We start from the raw sequence: 13,943 nt of genomic DNA, 5'->3' as shown, positions 1-13,943 counted from the left end.
ATTTCATATACACTTTTTTTTTGGGAACAGTGTTTTTTAACATTTTTCCTTACTGGCTGCAGTTGCCACAGTAAAATAAAGAAGCTGTGCACTACAAAATATAATACAATATGGTCACCACAGTATAAAGCAGTATTGCTATATCCAGAAAGTAAATGCTTCACCTACAAAAAAAGTAACAGCTATACAGGAAAAAGCAGTTGAAAGCTGTGCTTTGACATTTGTCTCATCAGTTAGAAAGAAATGAAATAGTGATGGCTGGTAGAAAAAAGAAATGCTGTATTGATGTGCAACTAGAGGGAGAGTATTCCCTTTCCTAATGTGTATTTGCCTTAAAACAATTAGATTTGAGTTCTTAATGCTGGTTTTCTGTCCATTTGCAAAGTTGTGTTCTGGCTAGAACAAGGTACAGGGCTCTTCCTCAGGCAACATGGACCGTGGCAGTGTAGCATGGAGCCTGTTACCAACCAGGGCTTTGCTACCAACAGCTTGAAACAACAGCACTCGAAAGTGAGATTTGTCCTCAGTTGTCTTAAGTGACGTAACCATTAAAGACAAATTAGGTCAGCAGATTTAACTGCTTTAGCAGAAAAGACTATGCCAAGAGTTTTCAACTGTCCAGTTGTCCATGAGAAGTGCCTATGTTTTCGAGCAACATAGGCAACACGTACACAATTTTGCTTTGAGAATAGCTCAGTAGAATTTGACTGAGTACCTCCAAACACGGTCCTACCTAAATGTGTACTAGATTCTATTTAGCTTTATGCAAATAGATACCAGAGGTGGATAACTGAAAGCTTTTGCCTTTCTGTCCCTGAGCCAGCTTCATGTACAGACTATGTCCTTGAAATGCAGAGGAGAGCAGTGACTGCTCCAGGCTACTGACTGCACAGCGTTGCCCTTCTATGTAATGCTCAGTATCATGAGACAGTTTGGCATGGAGGTTTTTGTGCAGGGCTGACTGTAACAGCTGTTCAGTCACCAGCTTTTAAATTGGGGATTGCACATTTAAAACTTTTTTCAATGAAACCAAATCGATAACACATTTGAGTGCATCTTGCTTTGAACAATCTTTGGACTGAACATGTTTGTAAGTTTTATATGTGTTTGATGCCTGCATGGAACTTCTTGGGAGTGCTTTATACATAAGACTAATAATTAATTTAAGCTGCCCTAGCTAATTAAAAGAAAATGGAACAAAACTTTAATCAAATCAGTACAGTTGGAGGCATAAATTAAGGAAGCCCATGGATTTCATTGAGAGAAAATGTTCTTTTCTGTCTGTAACTGCCACTTTCAACAGCTTTCTATTTTTCAGCAGCTTAGTGGTCTGGAATGACTCGGTGAAAAAAGCCAGTTGTAAAGATCAGGATTAAGTTAATCAAATAGTGAACTGAACACAATCCTGTACTCAAATGTAAACACGATTGCACCTCAGGATTCTGTTTGCTTGAGGGTTCAACTTCGGATCCATTGACAGGAATGACATAAATTTTGCAACTCCTGTTTCTGTGGAACAACATTAATTCAGTTTCCTGACCAGGAAACAGAATTATTGTTGTTTTCATTAATGAAATTTTCTAAATAATATAATGCAGCGATGTCAGTGTATGTTGGAAAGTTACCACTAGTGCCAAGAAGCTATAGTGAAGAACCTCACTCAAATCTGAAAGGGTTCTTTTGTCATGCCTGGTCTAAAAGTTTACATATTTTTTTCTTTCTTTTATCTCAATATTTTAATTGTAACAAATGGTTATAATTTCTTCAGGCTGTATTGCAAAATAATAAACAAATATCAGAGTTTTAACACAGTTTTGGGAATGAAATCAATGCAAGGGAAGGGTACCAATACCTGAGCTTTAATCATTTCCTTTAGACTGCTAAGTTTTTCTTGTGGAGTTACTTTCTATGCCCTTGAACAACAAAAAGTTCATTCATTTTTTCCTCACCTTGTAAGCTTAAACCTTGGGCAGACCATTTGATCACTATGTATACGAGCATGAGACAGCGATTAAGGATGGGGCTAGCTAAGCAACTTAGATACAGGGTCTGGGTATCTATACAGACACAGGTATCTGTTTAGAAAAGACACTCAATGTTGGGATGTTTTTAATATTGATGTTTGCAATGCTGGGTGTTTCAATTAACATATTCAAAGACAAATTAAGGCTATTTGTGATGAAATTCATTATTATATTAATGACTAGTATCATCAGATAAAATTCTTTTCTTAGTTTCAATGCAGTCCTACTAACTGAGGCAGAACTCATATAAAGCAGAATAGTGCTGATAACCTGCATAAAGGTATTTACTAAAAATTGTCCTAGCTGGCAGTTGAGGGTCCTGAAACAGAATGAAGTCAGAAAGCAAGACTGACCAAAAATGCACAGTTTGGTTACATGTACACACATATTCATATGCATAAAGAGAATTAGAATGAGAAAGAGAGGAAAGTAATGGAAGAATTCAGCTGGTCAGCACTACTACACGTACGCACATGGGTGCACACAAAACACATTGTACTAACAGCATGTGGATCCTTTAATGTCACTACTCTTGTTCTGTCTAGCTTGAAGAATTCCTGTGGCTCTCTGATAAATTTCTGGTGTCTTTTCTACTGTCTTCCAACTGTTATCCTTGTAGATTGTGTTTCCTTTCACTGCCATATGCCTATAGAGGAATATTAGCCATCCGTCATGTGTTGAGTTCTCAGGCCATTGCTGAGGGGTAGCACAGCTACTTGCTGTGGGCAAGTGGGCAAAGGGAAAGTCAAATTCAGAGGTGACAGATCTTCTGAGCTTGCATTTCTGTTTGTGATCTCAGTGCTTTGATCCTAATTTTATTATAATTTTGTGAACGACCTTTAGCAGCTGCGAGGGGCCCTCAATCCAGGTCCTCAAACTCCATTGATTTCTCAGTCTCTGTGCAGCCTGCTTTGAATGAAGTCTTGGCTCCAGTCCTAAAACTCTGTAATAGGCCTCTGCAGATAGTGCTTTTTTTAAACATTCCTTAACCAGATGAAATACATATATGTTCCTTCCAACTTTTAGTTCGACATAACATGAAGATAATGTCACCTTTGGCATGTACCATGCTGCAGCTCCTTCAGTATGTAATGTTAAAAGCTAATTACTCTGTTCTTGTTTTTCCTGTTTGATATTTCCTGTGTGTGTGTTATCTGTTGCCTCAGCAGGAAGGCAAATACGTAGATTGTTAAAGAATTTGTCTGCCACTGATTGTTAGAGTTGATGAGGAGAACGTGCCTTCTAAGGCAAAGACTGTGAAATATTCTTAGTTGAATAACTAGGTGTAGTTATTTCTAATTTTGGTGGAAGCAACATTTTTCACTGAGAAATTTTCCATATACTTGAGGAAATACGGCAGCTGCCATTGCTAGGAACTTACTGCTTCTACTATTATTCCATAATGCTGCTGGTTTTTTGTGCAAGTGTGTAACAGTTTCAACATGATGTTTTCCAATTAATTTTTTTTTCTGCACAAGTAAAGGATAATTCTTTATCCAGCAGTGCTACATTCCAGATAAATTCTGTTATTTTCTCAGCTGTGGATTATTATTCCTTCATTTTAATTTTCTGTGGCCTCTCGTCACTCAGTCATGTCTGTTTAGGTCATGGTTATGCATTGGGATTTTTCTTATACTTCTAACATTAAAATATTCCTCTAAGTCACTAGTAAGTCATTAACCCATAGACTACGTTCAGGGGAGGAGCTCTGCCCCATAAAATTTTGCTCCATCATGACTGTCCAAGTGCTCTGTGTTATAGAAAGCAAGTCATCATTTCTAAGCCTTTTGTACCATTGCCTAATCTTTTATGTCTCTAAAGTGTCTCAACACGTTTTTATTGAATAGAAAAATCGATTAATAGAATCTAGACACTGAAATAATGAAAACTTCTCTGCTAGTGCTATATGAACTCTATTGATGGTGTAATATTGAAGAAGGAAAATCTTTATTGCCTAAAATGAAGAAAAAAGCATCCTCAGATCCATGCATGTATGCAAAACGCAGAAATATAGGAACAAATGTTTTTTACAGTGCTGGCAGAGTACAAGATGTGGATCACCACATTTCAACCTTACTGTGGCTGTACAGTAATTCTGTCAAAATCAAAATATGTGATATGTCTGTTAACTCCAGTTTGTGCTCTGTGGATGCACCATAATTGCAACAGGCTTGATTTGCTCAGTGTATAAATCGCTTTTTAATAATATAGGACTATTTTGTTCTCAAGTAGATATTCTACTTATTCTTTGAGTTTAGCTCCATTTGTTCCACATACTCAAATGATTTGTGTCAATTTACTGCTACCTTTTCTTCTTTTCTTTGAGTCTTAATATTTTAGGTAGACCTTTAGATCATTTCTTTTCACATCAGTAGTCAATGGAATTCCCTGGTTTTATGTCTGTGTTACAGAAATCAAGATTCGAGCTACAGCATTCCCTGTGACATGCTTCATGATTACATTTTTCAGAAATAGTATTGACAGTATTCTGTGGTGTCTGAGACAACAGGAGCACCCTCCTCCTTCTGCTCTTACCCAGAAGGACTGTGGTACATATTTAATGGATCTTCAAGGAACCTGGCTTATTGAGAAATATTAATTCCCAGTAACTGGATACATTTCTATTTTAATCATGCTCGTTCCGCTTTGGTGCTGCAAGTTACACAACATATCCTTCTTTGCTGATTGTTATCCTTGGTTATTGTCTTATGTCTACATATTATCCAGAGCCTTTGGCCCTGGATGTTGTCTTGGTTATGCTTATGCAGAATTACAGGAGAGAGTGGCATTTTGAAGGTGTGAGTGAGTTAAGGATCTGGTCAGTCAAGCAAAAACCTTGACATTTTTCCCTCTGTGTTCCTAAGCAGAAATAATTATGCATCAGAAGCTAACAGACTGCTTTTCTTTGCCCTCAGATTTCACACAGTTTTTCTTTCTTAAGTTTTAGCTAATGTGGCTTAAAATGGGTATATAACTTTGCTGGAAAAATTCCAAACCAAACAGGTTAGGTGGTGTCTCATATTTTGTCAGATATCTTTGTACATTCATCATAGCTGAAATTTAAACTCTGGAAATCTTGGGCTTTCTACAAATGTTTAGATTCTTTTTAAACTCAAGGCAGTGGACAGAATTCTACCTTTGTTCCTTTCTATCTGATTCCAGTTACTTGTGGGATTAAACTTCAGTAGCTGCAGACAAATGTTAAGTCCTTCGGCTTTATTGTTTATCTCAAATGAATATTCTCTGAATTTTGCATGTATTTGTCCTTTTCTTCCATCTCTTTCTAGCTGGAGGAAATTTTTATCACCCTTGATCTGCATGCTCTAACAGCTGAAGGTATGAAACTATGGGTAAATGTGAGCCTAGTTGTGGAGGAATGCACTATACAGAATATGGATGAAGTAGTTTACAAAAGAAATACTTGGCTGAAGTCCTTAGTCTCTCCCAAAGCTATGCTGCAACTATGCTGAAAGTATGCTTTACAAAGAAGGCTTTGTAAAGTCAGGATCTGCAGCAGTTTTATTTAACAGTTATTTCTAATGAAAACAAGTTTTCTTTCAATTGAAAATGTTTCCACTTCAATTGATAATTTATTGTTTTGGGTTTTTTGTTTTGTTTTTTTTAAGTGACATTTCTTTGCTCTGGTATTAAGTTTAATAAAGAAAGAAAAATTGTTGTAGTAAATCTTGAATTTAATAGGATTTAATAGCACAACAAGAAAAATTGCTCAAAAATAAACTGAAGTTTACTAACTTTCTTTAGTCTCAAACTTTCATGTGATCAGATTTAGCTTTCCTCTATAAACTGGGCTCAGAGATACATTCCTGAAAAGTCTGTTTGGTTTTTTTTTCCTCACTGCCCTATATCTCAGAAATATCAGAAGGGACTATTATTGAACTTTCTGAACTTCCCCTGCTTTAAGAAAGAGATCCCAACAATGAAAGAACTTTTACACACAATACATTGAGCAAGACAATTAAAAATACATTTAAAGCCAAGGGCAGTCTTAATATCCTTTGTGTTACTATAATGTTAGCAAGATTTCCCCTCTGAATCATGCAGTAAAATGGTAAAGATTAAGTAGTTAATTCTTCCTAAATGAATATATAGTAGTAAATTTTAATATTCCAAAGTCGTGGGAGAAGAGAGGCAGATGAGAGATGGTATACAGTAAATATCTTTGAGGTCAGACCATAATTTAAAAGATGCTAATCATTATGATAGTGGAGAAATTATTATTTTGGTGAAATTAATTGAGAGAGTTCAAGCTGCTGTAAAAAAAATAGGAAAAATTAAATGTCAGAAGAAGCTTTATATTTAAGTATTTTTCTTACTGAGAAGGAGTGAGAAGTGTTGAAAGTATAGTCTGAAGTACTCCAGAGATGTTTTTGCATGGTAGATGTGGGAATAGGCAATCAGTGTAATAGTTTAAGGTGTATATGGTGTATATAAGGGCAGAGGTATATAGAGGTGTATATAGAAAGGCAGATGACTTGTTTAGCAACAACTTAACTAAATATCTTTAAAAAATAAGAGTTATATTTGTGAATAAGGCCTCAGTGGTACTCCTGGGCAGAGTTAAGGTTAAAGATTTTGAAGAACTGCTATTATAAAATCCATCTCGAAAAAAGAGAGACTGAGAAAGATGTGTCAAAATACACATATTTATTTCTTTATTTACTTGAAACTCATCCTTGGGAAAGGGCTCCTCTTCTAAAAAATGAGAAGCAGATGCATTGCAAAAGATTGTCACAGCCCACAGAACTTTTTTTTTCATGTTCCTCTTGCTTTTGTTTTTTTCCTGCCAATCTTTCCACCTAAAATTGGACAGTTCAGCATTTTCTATTCCACTTCTATTTTCTGGCACTTGATCCAGTTCTTAAACTTCTCTGATAATTGTCTTTCAACCTAGCACAACATTGTATGAAATTAATTGTGTTCTTAATCGCAACAGGGAATTTGACTCACACAGCATCACGGTGTCACCACTTTCTGTTAATAATCTGTCACTTACCTTCCTGATCCAGGAGTGTGTATATTTTAGCCACAGAATGTATCTGCCTTAGACTGTTACCAGCTCCTGTTCTTCATTTTTCTCTGCTGTAAGTTTTTTTCCTCCTCAGTACATCAGTCCTTTTTTTAACACCCTAATTTCATATATACTTAGAAAATTGCAGTAATGTTGATAATTTGGGGACTTTTGTAATATTGATGGTTGCTATAGTCACCCAAGAGCAAGTTCCCAAGCTGCTACCTTACTGGTGTCTGTAAAATCCTGCAACTGTTGAACACAACCTAGCTTCATACGCTCTTTTTTTCTTATTTTCTCTTATTTTCTTCTGAATGGATGAATAATGTATATGGCCATGAAATCTTTTTAGTGGTTTTGTGCCCTTAGGAGAGCAGCTGAAACTATACAATCTTATTTTGAATGTTATGGTAATTTTCTGCAGTACAGGAATGTTTTGGAAAATGTACCAAACCAAACAAAAATAAATACTCCCTTATTATTATAAGAAAGGTTTTCTTTTTCAGAGAAGAAAGTCTTTGCATATTTATAGTGTGGTGATAATATGGCAGTTCCCTAATTGGAAGCTCGATTAAATTCTTATTGCGCAAGAGTAATATTGAGGTGGGAGGGATTAGAATGGAAGGAGGCAGACCTAGGTCTGCCAATTTGGATTAATGTGTTAGTGTCTCCTACCAGATGCTCGTTGGGGTAGAAGGCAAGAAGACTGAAGGTGATGTACTTTAGGCAAACACAGTGACAGCACTGTAAAGGCAGAGAAAACGATTAAGCAAAAGGAGAGTTGGTCAAATTTTGTGGATTCTGGAGCATGTCAGGGGTATCTTTGAGATTTTATGAAGCCTGAAGTGGATCACTAGGAAACATGTCCTGTTGCATTCTGTAGACTATTTAACTACATTAGGGATGAGCTACTGTTGTGTAGTCTCCAGGGAACATATTGGGAATGTTAATTCTCAGCTTGTTTCAGTCTTTTTTGGATGGTGGAAGATCACTTCTGTCAATACACAGGACAGAGATTCAAACTTGATATAACAAAACTCCCTGTCAAGTTATGGGAGGCTGCAAGAAGAATCCAACAAAATCAGCTTGTTGCATAATTTTTGACAATGCAAAAAGGTATATTGTTTAAATATTCATTTACAAGGCAGCTGTTTTACTAAAATGTGACCTTACCACATTTGTGAAATATTTCCAAACTTTATCTGAAAAGTCAGATCAGACAAAATATTTCAGTGCTGTGGAAATGTCAGAAATCTAACACTAACAAAAACAAAGTTAGAAAAAACTATGCAGCACACAACCACTATGGTTTTCTGTTCCTTGGTTTCTGAATACCAGAAAATGATCCATAACTGTCTTCAGTGATGACTTGGCTTGATATAGTGAACTTGGAGGCAAGGATGAGTTTGAGGTAATGTGCTCTTTATCCTTTTTCAGTCTGTCTTTTTCAGGAGCATTATTGTTTAGAAGACATGTGTCTTGTGTCTGTTTTAAGATGTTCTTCAGGATCAGGTAGTAACTTTTGGTCTTAGGAAGGATTCAGAGCTTTGTCTGACACTGCACCAGTAGAAATGAAAATGTTCAGGTTTTGGTTTTGCTGTTCTTGGGTTAAAATTCAGGTTTCCTTTTTGGTTTTCAGCAAATAAAGGATCCTTTTGCTTTTGCTTCTACTTGGGTAGAAGGTGAGTTGAGCAAATATCTAGAGAGGTGTCTGATAAAAGAAAAAAGTTGGTACTACAGTGAAACCTGTAACTGTTGCGTGTATGAAAAAATGGTGAGAAGTAATACGTAGTACAAAAGATGATCTTTAGAATCATTAAAGCATTAAGCCTGAAACACATTTGCAAAGTGTTTTTTGTCGATAAAATAGGTAGTTATGCTTAACATGATTACCATGGAAATAGGATGGCTTAAATAACATTTATTGATACCAATATCCTACTTAATATAAAATTTGAGCACTTGAACTGAATCACAAAAACCTCCTCTTGGATCTTGAGATGACGCTTCAAACCGTCCTACCACTACATGCCAACATTGCACAGAGAAACAACTGTTGCTATTCAGCGTGCTTCTATGCACACCTACAATCGCCTTGTGATGACAATGAAATGGTAATGTATTATTGTACTTGTACAGATCATGTGTGATTTTTTTTTTGAGCAGATAATGACACATACTCCTACTGTTTCAAGTTTTGAGGAGGAGTCTACATGGAGAGGTGTATGAAAGTAAACCTTCTGTTTGCTCCCCTTACAAAATGAGTCTACAGAAAGTCTGCTACAATAATGATTTTGAAATGCTGGTTTTCATAAGCAGCAATTTTTTTTCAGCTTTTACATCAGTTATGAAACATTGCACTAGACTCTTGCTCACTTTCATGTGCAAGTCAGTGTATAGATGAATATATTCAAAACCATGATTTTTCCACCTCCTATGCTATTGTGATAGCTATCACAGTTTTTAGGGTAGAAAACTGAGGAGCAAGACCATACTGACAGGTTTTGTTTTCTTTATATTTCTGCAGAAGGGGTTGTAGAAGCCACAGTTGCTAAAAAGCGAGTGCCATTATACATTATTTCAAGCTGATATGTAATCATGCAAATCTCTCAAAGGCATTTTACAGATTATCTACAGCACCATCTTCTGCACCAATATAGAAATATATGTGTTATGTGACATTAAATCTCTTTATTATACTATGTCCTCCATAGGAGACACCATTGAATAAAGGTTATTTTGAAACAGGTAATAGTAATGAATGTAGAAGCTATGGAGAGGCTGGCTCATGAAGAAAGCACAGTAATGTCTATAGGTCTGAGGACTGAAATTTGTTTTCAGGAGATAATTGTGCATGAATGATAAATTCCAGACCTTCAGGAGAGATGACACATGCAGCAGGTCCTGGACGGTAAGCAGCTGCTCAAGTAGCTTCACCTGACTTTCTCTTCCCTTACTCCAAACAGGAGCATCTCATTACATCCATACTGAGATGTGCTAACTGCTGTTTGAGCTTGAATTGTATTTTATTGGAAATAAAACACCTATGTAAGTTAACGACTGCAAAGACAGAATCTGTCAGAGCTCTTGAAATTCGTAGTGGATAGCTACAATTTCTGTTATAAATGGACACCTCATTGAATTCCCCTAGGGTTGATATTGATACTGGCCTGTTTAACCTGGTTTATATGCATTATGTCACATGAATGATAGAAATGATAATATTGGTGAAATAAAAAAAAATGAAATATACTGCTGAGGCTCATGGTGCAATGCTTTACAGATATGTTTTGAGCTCTACCTTACTGTCACCATTTTTAAAGCAAATGAGTATATTGTTAAGCTTCCAATCTTAAAATATTTTCTTTGAATCAGAAAAGTATTTGAGAAAATTATCTTCAGTCTATATATTATTTCCTTTGGCTCATTGACTGATCCAGATCAACTTCTTACCACTGCAAAAGTGCTCATAATTATGACATCTTTCATAGTGGTACAGAACTTATTTAAAATCTTTGAAGTGCACCTCCATTAGCACTCTGTCATACATGGAATAATCTACAAGTGAAATCTGAGTTTTTACTGTTCCATAATTAATTTTCCTTTTCTGTACTGTGATTAATTCTGTTATTTTTTCTTTCTACAATAACATCTATTAAGAAGTTTACAACTGCCCCAAAATGTGTAATTAAACTAAATGTTAATAAGCAAGTACACAGCTCCAGGGCTGTATTGTTAGAATTTAAAAAATTGTATTTTTTGTTGCTTTTTATTGAAGTTAATGGACAAAACGAAGTTGTTGATGTCAGTGAGACTGTTAACTGCACTTTTATAAGACTTGGCTTCAGACCTGTGTTTTTTTGCTTGAACTTACTCTTTATTTCACTCTGGAAGACAGTCATGGTTCAGTGACAGTGATAGCAGAGGTGTAATAATGATGGTGCTGGTTGAAAAGTTTCTAGCTTCCAGCGTTTAGTCTGCTGTCATGTTTTGAAATGAATAAAGAGTGGTTTACAAACTCTCCTAAGGCTCTGTGCTTAGAACACATTCCAGTTGTTTCTAGGTAAGTTGTTGAGTTAGTGATTAAATACAAGTGATTTCTGGCAAGCTCTCCAGCTCATAGTTTACTTAATTCTTCATCCCTTTGTTTATTGAACCATTTATTTTAAAGTTTTCTCTGTCTTACAGAAGTTACAATACAGCCTTGTTAACTCTGATCACCTTCATCAACTTCAATTACTTCATCATCCAACTTCTAAATCTCTGTTTAGATTTTATTCTAGGTTTAGATGATATCATTATCATCATCATCTTCTCCTAAGTTCTTAATGCACACTTTCAGACTATATTAATTCACAGCATTCTCTGCAGTTGATAATTGTGGTTCTTGAATGGCTCAAATTTACTTGATCACACATGAAAAATCTTTGGCAATAGTGAATACACCACGTTTTCAACTTTTTAATGGTTTTGTCATTCAAGCTGTTTAAAATAATATGTAAGGGTTTTGACAGTGACTCTGTGTGTATTATTTATAAACTTTTGACAGTCAATCAAATATTGATTCTGACAGGAAGGTCTAAAGGAGAGGTGAGTGGATACATATCAGAAAGGCATGAGCTCATGCTATAGGTTGATTTATTATAGTTGGGACTTGAAGAGGCAGTTAAATTGCCACAAATTTGTTTGTGTTACTAGTAGTTTAGATTCCTGTAGGAATTGTCCTACAGTCAGAATGGAAAAGATTGATGGCTACCAGAATTCATAGAGGAAGGTTCTTTGTAGGATAAATGGAAAAATAAATTTCTTTGCCTTTGGGGCTGCAGGAATTCTGAAGCATATAAAAGAAACTTGCTTGTAAAAGATGCCTGGTATTTGCCACTCTTAAGCTTGCAAAACTCTTAGGGAACTTAGAAGAACATGGTATGCTGGAAAGGTGATGGGATTTTATAGAACAGGTTAAAGTGTGAATGGATTTTTCTTTATGGTTTGTGCAGAAAGTTTGTTACAAGCTTTGTATGAAGAACAGAGTATACATAAAAACTGTTTTTAAGGTACTTTTGTAGTGGCTAACATATTAGGGACTTCAGAACCTGAGTGTTTGAAGGTTTGTGTTTAGAACCAAGTACTGCAACAACAGTTTGGCACAGAAGAACACCAGTAGCAAACATTCATATTTTATACTTTTAGAATAAAATCTTTGCACTTAAATCCATTAAGAAGGAAGTTTGGTGAATAAAACAACTGATCAAAGATAAAAAACACGCTTAGAAAGAATTTTGGATTGTACATGAATTATAACAACTATAACATAACATATACATAGGACTTCTGCGTGCTTTGAGAACTCATAATTTCTCTTCTCTAAAGGTCTTAAATATCCAAGTAAAACCTGATAAAGTATGGCAATCTGTAAAAGTTGGGTACAGTTTTCTAAGATGTAGAAAAGAGGCAGATTATTTCAAGTGCAAGAAATGATGAAATGGGAGAGAGGAAACTTCTGTGATAAAGATAGACACAGGAGATTGAAGGGAAGGTTCTTAGCTGAAATGAGATAGGAAACAGGGCAGACTGTAAAAAGGCTGGAGCAAATAGACTGGAATTGCTCCGCTGTGGAACACAAAGCTATAAAAAAGATTTAAGGTCCAAATTGACATAATGTGTGTAGAAATGATGTTCAGGCCAGCTTCAGATAGTGAGAGATGCTAAGTGTGGACAAATGCAGATATAAAGTAGTGTGGGTAACTGAGTTTTCTACAAATGCTTGGCCTTAATATATATGCCTCTTCCTCTAAGAGAAAGCTATCATTCTACCCTAGATTGACACTGTAGACATCCATGTGATATTTAATAATGCTTTTCCTTTAGTTTTATTTTAGTATAACTGATTCTTCAACTGGTAACTAAATAAAACTGTTCCACTGTGAACATGTGAAACAGGGTTTGGTTTCTTTTTGGAAAAATAAATTTAGACAGCAGTTTTCAGCGCTGAAGCTTTTGTGAGTGGGTGGAGGGTAGGCTTCACTTTAGGTCAGGATTATGAATGTCTTTTTCTTTAAGCTTATAGGTATTTTGTAGACTTATAATTAAATAATTTGGTTTTAAGGTACAGCAAAGACTTATGACATCTGAGTTTTATGTGGTGTGGGTACAAGCTGAAAAAACCAGATTGACAAGTAAGTCCCAAAAGTAATGTACTTTTCCCTTTAATCACCTCATGCAAGTTGTATATTGCAGTTGAGCTAGTTAATTTTTTCCTGTTTATCTGCCCTTTAAAGTCTAGTAAAATTCCTTCTTGATATAGACAATGGTTAATTGTCCTTAACTGTCTTGTGATGGATACCATGTCAGAATGCTGTTGGTTGGTAGCGGCACTGGTAAGAGTCCCTTCCTTACCCCGGCAGAACTTCAGTTTTGGCAAGCAGTAATATCTGGGAGCTAAGTTCCTAAAAATAATAATTTTTAAAAAGTGCCAAATACCTCACCCTTAGGGCTATGGTAGTAATCTACTTTGACCAAACATTGCCCTACAGCATGTAGTGGAATTCTATACCATGACTCAGTCAATCATTACCATAGTAGTTTCAGTTCATGTTTAGTGATGTTATTTTTATACCACAGATTTTCTAAAGTATTGCTTGATTTTTGCATCACTGTTTTTAAAACCTTTGCCTTAATCTTTAAAGTTTCCCTTGCACAAAAAAAAAAAAAAAAAATAGTGGTTTAGACATATTGGAGTTTTTGGAGGGTAAAGAGAACAGGAGAAACTAACACCACATCTTTGAAATAAAAGACAACTTGAATGAAATCCTGTAGAGGAACCAAAGCTTACTTTTAATTGCATATATAATTTAAAATTTGAGATATACCTACAATAGGTTCAGCAAGGA

This window comes from Colius striatus, chromosome 7 (genome assembly GCF_028858725.1).
Source record: "Colius striatus isolate bColStr4 chromosome 7, bColStr4.1.hap1, whole genome shotgun sequence".
Classification (NCBI taxonomy): Eukaryota; Metazoa; Chordata; class Aves; order Coliiformes; family Coliidae; genus Colius; species Colius striatus.
The sequence above is the reverse complement of the archived record's forward strand: the minus strand, read 5'-3'. Positions refer to the sequence as shown.